This window comes from Lonchura striata, chromosome 17 (genome assembly GCF_050655825.1).
Source record: "Lonchura striata isolate lonStrDom1 chromosome 17, ASM5065582v1, whole genome shotgun sequence".
Classification (NCBI taxonomy): domain Eukaryota; kingdom Metazoa; phylum Chordata; class Aves; order Passeriformes; family Estrildidae; genus Lonchura; species Lonchura striata.
In genome coordinates, this window is record NC_140719.1 from 3,661,784 (window position 1) to 3,670,532 (window position 8,749).

The window sequence follows — 8,749 nt, forward strand, 5'->3', positions numbered from 1 at the left end:
CTGGCCTTGGGCACTGCCAGGGATCCAGGGGCACCCCCCATTAAATAGGGTTTTGGGGTACTCTGTCTGTGTGTTCTGGCTTAGAGGTGGTGTTGGGTTTTCAAACATAATAACATCACCCTGCACACCTTTCACACTCTCGCCTGCGGTACGATGCTGATTCCCAGAGCACAGTTCACTATTTCATGTCTTCTGACCAGTGTTGTTCTGGTTCAAGAGGTTAACTAGTTAAATTTGCCCCAAATTTGCATTGGCATGAGCTGTGTCCTCTGGAGTAAAGAGCTTTGCATAAAAGGGCAAGGAGGCAGAAAACAAGCCAACCACAAAACCAGCAGCTCTAATTATTTCTTGGTAAATATTGCAAGTGATTGCCTTTGTCAGGAGAAGTACAAAACATCCCAGCCCATTGTTAGTACTTATTGTTCTGCTCCTGGGCTGAAAGGAAATGAACTCACTGAGAGCTGAGAACCCATCCATGGGGTCACTGGAAATTCACCCTTGACTGAAGTTGTGACAACTGAAACCTTTATCAAAGACAATAATGCCCCACTTTTGAGAGATGTGTGGGCATCCAGCTGCCACTGAAATCCAGGGGGTGAAGAGTGTAGGTACCTTTGGAGATTCTTGGGTTTATATGAACTGTGTCCATTTCTTGGCAAAGCCATCAGCCATGTTTACATCCATGTGGTTGACTCCTAGAACCTCGCCAAGATCTAAGAGACAAAATGAGCCATTATATGAGGTTTATTACCCTGAGTGATTCCTGCCATCACCCTAATTGAGGGCCATTGACAGCAGGGATGCTGTCAGGCTTCTTATGGAATCAGGGAATCACAGAGGGTTTTGGGGAAGAATGGAACTTAAGGATTATCCCATCTCCCCCGCTGCCATGAGCAGGGACACCTTCCACTACCCCAGGTTGCTCAGAGCTCCATCCAGCCTGGAATGAGATGATTTCCAAGATCCTTTATGTTCAATGAGAGACCCCAGTGGCTGCAGGGTTCTCCAGCCCCCTCTGAGCCGCAGCTGATTGCCCACACATGAACATGTGAGCACATGTGGAGAGCATTTGATATGGAAATGCAAAATCAGTAAATTGAGGTGGCTGCAAAACACCCTGAGCGCCGTGAGGATGAATCACCTCGCTGGAGGCTTCGTTTCCTCCATGAATCACTGCGGGGTTGTGCTTGAACTCCACATCCCAGCCCTTGGCCAAGCTGAAAAAGTTGTTTGGGTTTATTTTTTAACGGCATTTCATAGAATCCCTGGGTGATCTTGAATCTGATCTCTGGGTGATCCTGAATGCTGATTGGAATCTCTGTCCATTCACGTGGTCCTGAGCCAAGCTGATTTCTGTCTGAAGGAAATGACACTCCAATATCTCATTCCCAGCCCTGCTGTGAGGATAACTTTGGCTGTCAGCACAAAACTCTCTTTTGAGGGAGATGCTGCCTATCTCCCATCTCTCATCCCAGCCTCTTGGAGGGTTTCCAAGAATAGCAACGTTCTTTACTCATTTTGTTTCTCAAATAAGATCGCTGGATAAAAATAGACATCAGACAGGGGGAAAATGAGGGGGAAAAGAAAGGTTAAAGCTGCCACTGAGCAGTATTATCTCCTTGGGAAGCTGCAGAGGGTTTATTCATGCTGTGCTGCTGCCTCCTTGTTCAAAAGAATTATATCACTCAGTCTTGTAAGAATATGGAAAATCAGGTGTATTAAATTAGCTGAAAATTGGTTATGGGAAAGAAAACACCTCTTGATACTGCAGTGGATGTGCATCATCCATCTCCTTTGGAGCACAGGTAGAAAGCAGAGGTGTTAGGAGAGATAATAAAATGCACTAATAAAACAATACAAATGGAACAGTTATAAAAGTGCAATAACTTCCACGAATTTGTCAGAGACAGAGTTTGCTCAGTGGGAATTATCATCTGCTCAAACACATCCAGAGTCCTTCCCATGTGGCATCCCCCAAACTGGGGAGCTGGGAAGCCTGTGGTGCCTTTCAGCAGCACTTGAGAGAGTCAATCCAAATGAAAAACTCATTTCTGGGTATTAAACTCCTCTGTGTTCTGCTTAATGACCAGGAGAAAATAATGCATGAATTTCAAAGCTGGTAGAAACTGAATAATTAACATAGTTTAAATTAAAAAAAAAATACGCAGAGCTATTCAGAATGAGATTTTCAGGCACATCTAGAGATTTCAAATCACTGAAATTCCACTTATTCTGTTATGGAACACCAGAAGAACATTCATTTCCCATAAGGATCTCATAATTTCTTGAAAACCAGGCTATTTCTCTGTGATTTCAGCAGCATAATAAAAATATTGAGTCATACAGAAGAACATTCAGACTCTCCTGCATACTCTGGGATCTAATTAATTTTTAAAAAATAGAAGAGGATTGTATTCATTTTAAGTTAATTAAGAGAGAGAAAAAGAACATTTACACTTGCTGGTGTGAGTGTGGCTCTTAAAGTGTCTGGAAATCTTGGCCTGACAAAGTCCATGAGGTGGATTTGGGTCAGGAGGAGGAAGTGCTAATGTAAGGATTTGGGAGCAGGAGGAAACAACCACTGGAGCTCATGGGTGTGAAGGGAAAATCCCCATTTTCACTGTGCTGAACAGGGGCAGTGACACTGGCACAGTGCCACACACACCCAAAACGGGCACAGAGAGGCAGCACCACCACAAGAGCCTTACCCGCAAAATCTGCAGAGAATTTCAGAATTTAACCCAGAAAGGGTTTTTTTAGATCATATAATTTGACACACTATTCAGGAAAAGGCACAGAGTTTTATCCCAAATGCTGGAAAAGGAGAATTCTGCTGAGCATCAGGTGGGGGCTGAGCCGTGGGCAGGATCAGACTGGAGCAGCACCCTGCACCTGCACATGGCCCTGTCACCCACCTAAGGGACAGTGTGAGGCTGGTGGGCACCCAGGGGTGGGGATGAGCAGTGGTTTTGGAAGTGATGACACTGGGCAGCTATGAGTTTGTGGGCCCCAAGTTGGGCAACTCCCTGGGGGCTCCCCTGGCAGGGGAGACCCTCCTGGAGCAGTTCTGTGTCAGGAAAAGCAGACACACAGGACTTCGTCTATCTTCAGCTTCTGTTTATTGTTATCTTATCAAAACTTCAGCACACTGTCTGCACCCAGACCTTGCATGTATGAAAACAGCACAAAATGGCCAAAACCCTCGTGCTGCCAGGTCTTTTTAATCTAATCAAAAACTAAACTACCCAATTAAGAAGTGACACCTAAACTATTTTCCTTTCTAACCCCAATAAACTGACCCTAAAGACCCGCAATGCAGATTTTTCTACCCAATTACAAGATAACACCCAGACCCAAGAAGAAGAAGAAGAGAGAAGAAAGGAATTAGAGACAACACCCTATATCCTCCATTTGAACCCATTTACAAATACTAAAAATCCCAAAACCTAAATTTCTCCCCCATGTGACACACCACACCACTCTCTACAATCTCCACGATCCATTTCACACTTTTGTGGTTTCTAGTTTACCTTGAGGCTTTGGAAGTTTTCTCCATAGATGAGGGTCAAAGTCAGAGTTTTCCTGGGAGTCAGAGCACCCCAGGGCACACAGGGGGATATTCCCCAGGGGAATATTCCAGACAGGGGGATATTCCCCTTGCCCTGGGTTCCCACAGGCAGGGCAGCTTGGGTGTCTTTGAGACACAGATCTGAGGGTCTGGGTTAGGACAGGCAGGGCTCTGGAATGGTTCAGCTGTAATAATCAGAATTTTCCCCTGTGTGAGTATGAAATATTCATCATTGGCCATGGACAGAAGTGGAACTATGGACTAAAAGCTGGTAATTCTGATTTAGGGAAGAAGCTGTTATTTGTGTTCTCCGTGTGTGTGTTGAAAGCTTTTGATAAAAGAGAGGTGAGAGATCTGAGGTCAGATTGAAAACAACCAAACCTTTCTAGGGACCACATCATCTCTGGTTAGACTTCCCTGGCAGAGCAACTGAATTCACCTGGCAGCATAAGGTACCCAGATTAGAAATAAAACCCCTCAAAGGCTGGCATTCAGCATCTGACAGCTCTTAAATCTCCCTGTGTCCTACAGAGTCTGCTCAGCATGGCATTCATACACTGAACCCTACTGGGCAATAATTTGAGAACCACTGAAAAATCAAAGTTCCACTAGCTTGAGATGCAGTCTGTACATGAAGGGAAGTGCAGGAATGTGGGGTGAAAGTCTATTTATAATTCTGGCAGGTTGAAAGGCTTTGTTAGTTTACCTTTCTCAAAATAAGAAAGCTCCATCACTCTTCTGCTCAGGCAAGAAACTGTGAAGTTGTTTATTTTTTCCATCCCTGTAAGGCAAATAAGGAAAAATATTGCAAAATTCCCACTGTAGAGTGCCTTAGGTGCCAGGGCCACCTTCTGTTCCTCAGTCTGGGGTGGATTTATCCCCACAGCAGCTGCTGAAGTGGGGATAAATAGAGGTGTTCCTCCTCTACCTCCCCATTAAAAGGCTGAAATGAAGCATCAGAAGGTGGAAGTGCCTCTGTTTCACCTCGGGGTTAAACACAGCTGTGCCCTCCACTCTGAGGACCCTCTTTAGGTGTTTGTGCCCCTAAAGGCCCCCTGAAGCAGTCCCCAGAGTCTTGGGGATGCCAAGATTGGCAGACATGCCAGGAACAGCCATGGTTGCAGGGCAGCACCACTGCCTGTTCATTTACACAAGCCACAGAATGTATAAATCACAGGACAATGGAAAAGGAAAATTAAAGTTTGATGCAAATGACTCAGGAGCATGGGCACACATGGAAAAGCTGCAGCAAAGGATGGAGTGCTGTCAAAATACCCCCAAAACATCAATGTTAAAAACAAAAACTCAATATTAAATGAACGCAATATAACCTGTCTCCTCAGGGGGACAGGAGCTTTCTCTCCAGATGTGAAACTGGTAAAAGTCTTAACAATGATGTTCTAAAATGCCTGAAAGGATGGAAGTCACCTGGAGCTTTTTATTCGTGGTGGTTGGAACAAGTTCAGCTTGAAGCTGCTGGGAGATTTTGGTCACCAGCTGAGACCTGGGACACCTTCAGGCTGGAGCTGCTTTGGGCTCCCATCAACACAGTTAAAGAGAGAAATCACCAGAAAAGGCAAAAGAGAAGCTGGAAGTTCCCTCCTGGGAGCAGCACTTGGCTGACCAACATCTCCAAACAGAGCTGTGGAGATGCCAGCCCTCAACAATTAATGAGCCTGCTAATTGGGGTGTGCCAATGCACAGCTCTGGATCTGCAAGGCTGGGCTTCTCACAGGCTCTGCTCATTCACAAGGGGCAAGATTCTCAAAAATCTGTAGGATTAAATTATTATTAAATGATTCTGGGCTCCCCAGGCCAGTTCTGAAGGTGGCATCTGTGTGAATAGACAGTGCTTTCTTGGTGAGTGGTTCATCCTGGCTTATCTGGGAGATCACTTTGGTTATGTTTGTAATTAGCAATACCAGGGCTGATTACAGAAACAGCCCAGGCAAGTTCTTTGGTCTATATATCTCTGAGATAGATAAAGGCAGGGAAAATTACTGAGGGCATTTGAGAGAAGGAGCTCATTTGGGAGCAGGAGCCTCATTAACAGGCAGAGGGTGGGAGGTTAATTATTATTGTTCTTGTGAAAAATCACCCCCAACGTTTGTCATCACCCTTCTGAGGGTGGCAGTTATCAAATAAGCATAATGCACCCTGCCTGGGAATGAAATTGTGGAAGGCTGTCGTGGAATAGGGATGATCCAGGGCTTGGGAGCCAACACAGTCAGGTACATCCAGGGGGGCAGTGACAGTGGGGTAAGGGAATTGGGGCATCCCTGTGATTGCCAGGGCATCACCACTGCCTGTTCATTTACATAAGCCACAAAATCTGTAAATCACAGGAGAATGGAAAAGGAAAATTAAAATACTCAGCCTTGAGTGACAGCCTTTGTTTGTCCATACAAAGGTATTTGTCAGGTAAAATCCTGCATCTGCCAGCATTTTCTCTGGAACAGTTACCCTGAAATTATCCAAAGCCTTTTCAGAGCTATTTTTCCTCACCACAAGAAGGACTTATCCACTTTGAATCCTGTTTGGTTTGCCCTCTGTGGAATTAAGTTTGGCATTTTTCTCTGATTCCAATCAAGGCATACAAAAGCTCTGTGCATTCCCATTGATATTCACATCATTTCTACTCCAGCTTCTTTTGAATTAATGAAACCCCAGAATCTTTGCAATGTCACTCTCAGTTTATGCAGGCTGAACAATTTAATCTTGCCCGTTCTTGAATTCTGCCTCCCTTTTATTCCTTTCTTTGATGCCTTTGTGCAAATCTCTTGGGGCTTCTTGAGCACACCACACACAGCAGGTTTTGCTGTGGAAAAGCAGGATTTTGCCTTGTCCAGAAGAGCTGGGCACTGAGATGCCTGAAGGACAGTCAAGAGAACCCATCAACACGAGCCACTTTAACAAAAAGCGTTTTATTTGGCAGTTCTACTTTTCCAAACCTTTTCCTTAGATTTTCCACAGTGGAGCCCTGCCAGCCTACATAGATCACAGAATGGTTTGGGTTGGAAGGGATCTTAAAAATCACCTGGTCCCACCCCCTGTCATAGGCAGGGACATCTTTCACTAGCCCAAGTTCTCCCAGCCCTGTCCAGCCTGGCCTTGGGCACTGCCAGGGATCCAGGGGCAGCCACGGCTGCTCTGGGCACCTGTGCCAGGGCCTGCCCACGCTCCCAGGGAAGGATTTATTCCCATTACCCCATCTACCCCTGCCCACATTCATCTTAAGGCCAGTCCCCCTTGTCTCATCACTACCCATCCTCATGAAAGTCTCTTCCCAACCTTCTCATAAATCCCCTCGAGCACTGGAAGTTGCTCTAAGATCTCCCCAGAGCCTTCTCTTCTCCCAGAAGAAGGAATGCCACAAGGGCAAGCTCAGCCACACCTGCAGAGGTGCCACCAAGAGCACTGGGGACCTGTGTGTTCCCAGAGCTGGCTGACAATTCCCCAGGAGCTGAAGCCCTGTGGGATCCAGGAGCTGTGGTTTGGTGAGTCAGCAGCAAACAGCTCCCAGAGCAACTCAAGAACTCGGTGAGCAAACCTGGCCTGCGGTTTCATGCAAAGCCTTTTTCCTTCTTTTAGTCTGCGTGGGTTCGTGCCCCCTAAATTTCGCTCTCAGTTTCAGGTGTGAATGAATTCAACATCTTCAGGTTGTATTCAGTTAAGAGAAACTCCCCAGTTTGGACTGGTTTCAGTACAAACCTAAGCAAAACCACAGAATTGCTCATGGTCTCCAGACCAAACCATGCAGTTTACCTTTTTTTTAGGGTTTCATTATGAAAATTTCATGGAGTCTGAAATAGAATAGACACAAAGCTTTGAATTGTGGCCTGTCCACTTCTGCCTACTGGGAATATAATGGTTGGTGATGGAAATCTTTGCTGCCAAGAGACATTTCTGTGCTCCCCAGATGGTTTTAAGTGAAAATTGATTGATTTATTTGCCCTGCTTGGGTCTTGGGCCTTAAGCTTCATTTTGGCCCTTGCTTTGGTCTCCTTAGCATGGATTACATCCATGTCTGGAAGACCAAAAGTCATGGATTCTTCCTCATGGTGGGAAATCAGTGCAGGCATGGCATAGATAAACCTAGATCTTCTATATCTCAGGGTTTAAAGAGATGTAGAAAATGCTGAGACTCTGCTATTGTTCTCTCTTACTGACTAACAGGGGATTCTTCCAGGGGAGATTAAAACTTGGATAATTTCTAAGTCACAGAAACGATCAAGCACTTGGTAACTTAGAATTTCACACATATGTGCGTGTGGTGCACGTAAAAGACACCTTCAGCGTTGAATTTGTGACAATTAAATAGCAGAGAAATGAAAACATGAGCGAGATGGAGGGTGGGCAATACTGGAGAAAATTTGTAGAAAATTTGTCTTGAAATATATCTCATTTTTAGTGATACACAAGCAGATGTGTGTGTTTTTCCTGGGTGCACTTCCAAAGGCTGTGTCTCACCTACTGAGCCAATTCTGTCATCCAGGATACATCAGTACTGATCCATTCTGCTGAATTCTTTAGGAATTACCCTACACAACTGAACCAAGAAACAACTAGGCTGGAAGATTTCATTTTAGAAGACAGCCAGCTTTCAGCTCAAAGGCTTCCAGTCAGGATGGACTTGCCTCTTCTTTCAAGGAGTCACGACAGTGTTTAACTCACTCCAGTCTGATGGATTTGCTTCTCTTTTCTGTTGGATTGACAGAGCCAGAAAGAAAAGAGGAAAATCTTGTGGATTATTTTCCCTCAGTTTTCATTAGCTCACATTTCCATTGGTCAAAACTTTCTTTATTTTAACCTCAATTTACACAAACCCTTCTTTCCCCAACTGGAATAAACAAACAAACAAACAAACAACCCAAATTTGTCAAATTTATCTTAGTAAAGATTTTCTAGACCCCAAACCATTTGTTCACTCTTGCTCCTGTTGAGCAGGGAAAATCTGTACCAAATTTCCCCTGTTCAACAGAGAGAGTGACTTCTGAAAACACACAGGATGGGAAAATGTAGCTTCAAACAGTGTTTTGAATGAATGAAATAAAAACACAGCAAACAATTGAAACATTTGAGGCATCCACTCAAATGCAAAAAATATCCCCTCCGTCTGTGGCCACTGCTAAATGTAACGAGGCAGTTTCAGGATGTGTCTTGGTGAGCTGCTTTTGGTTG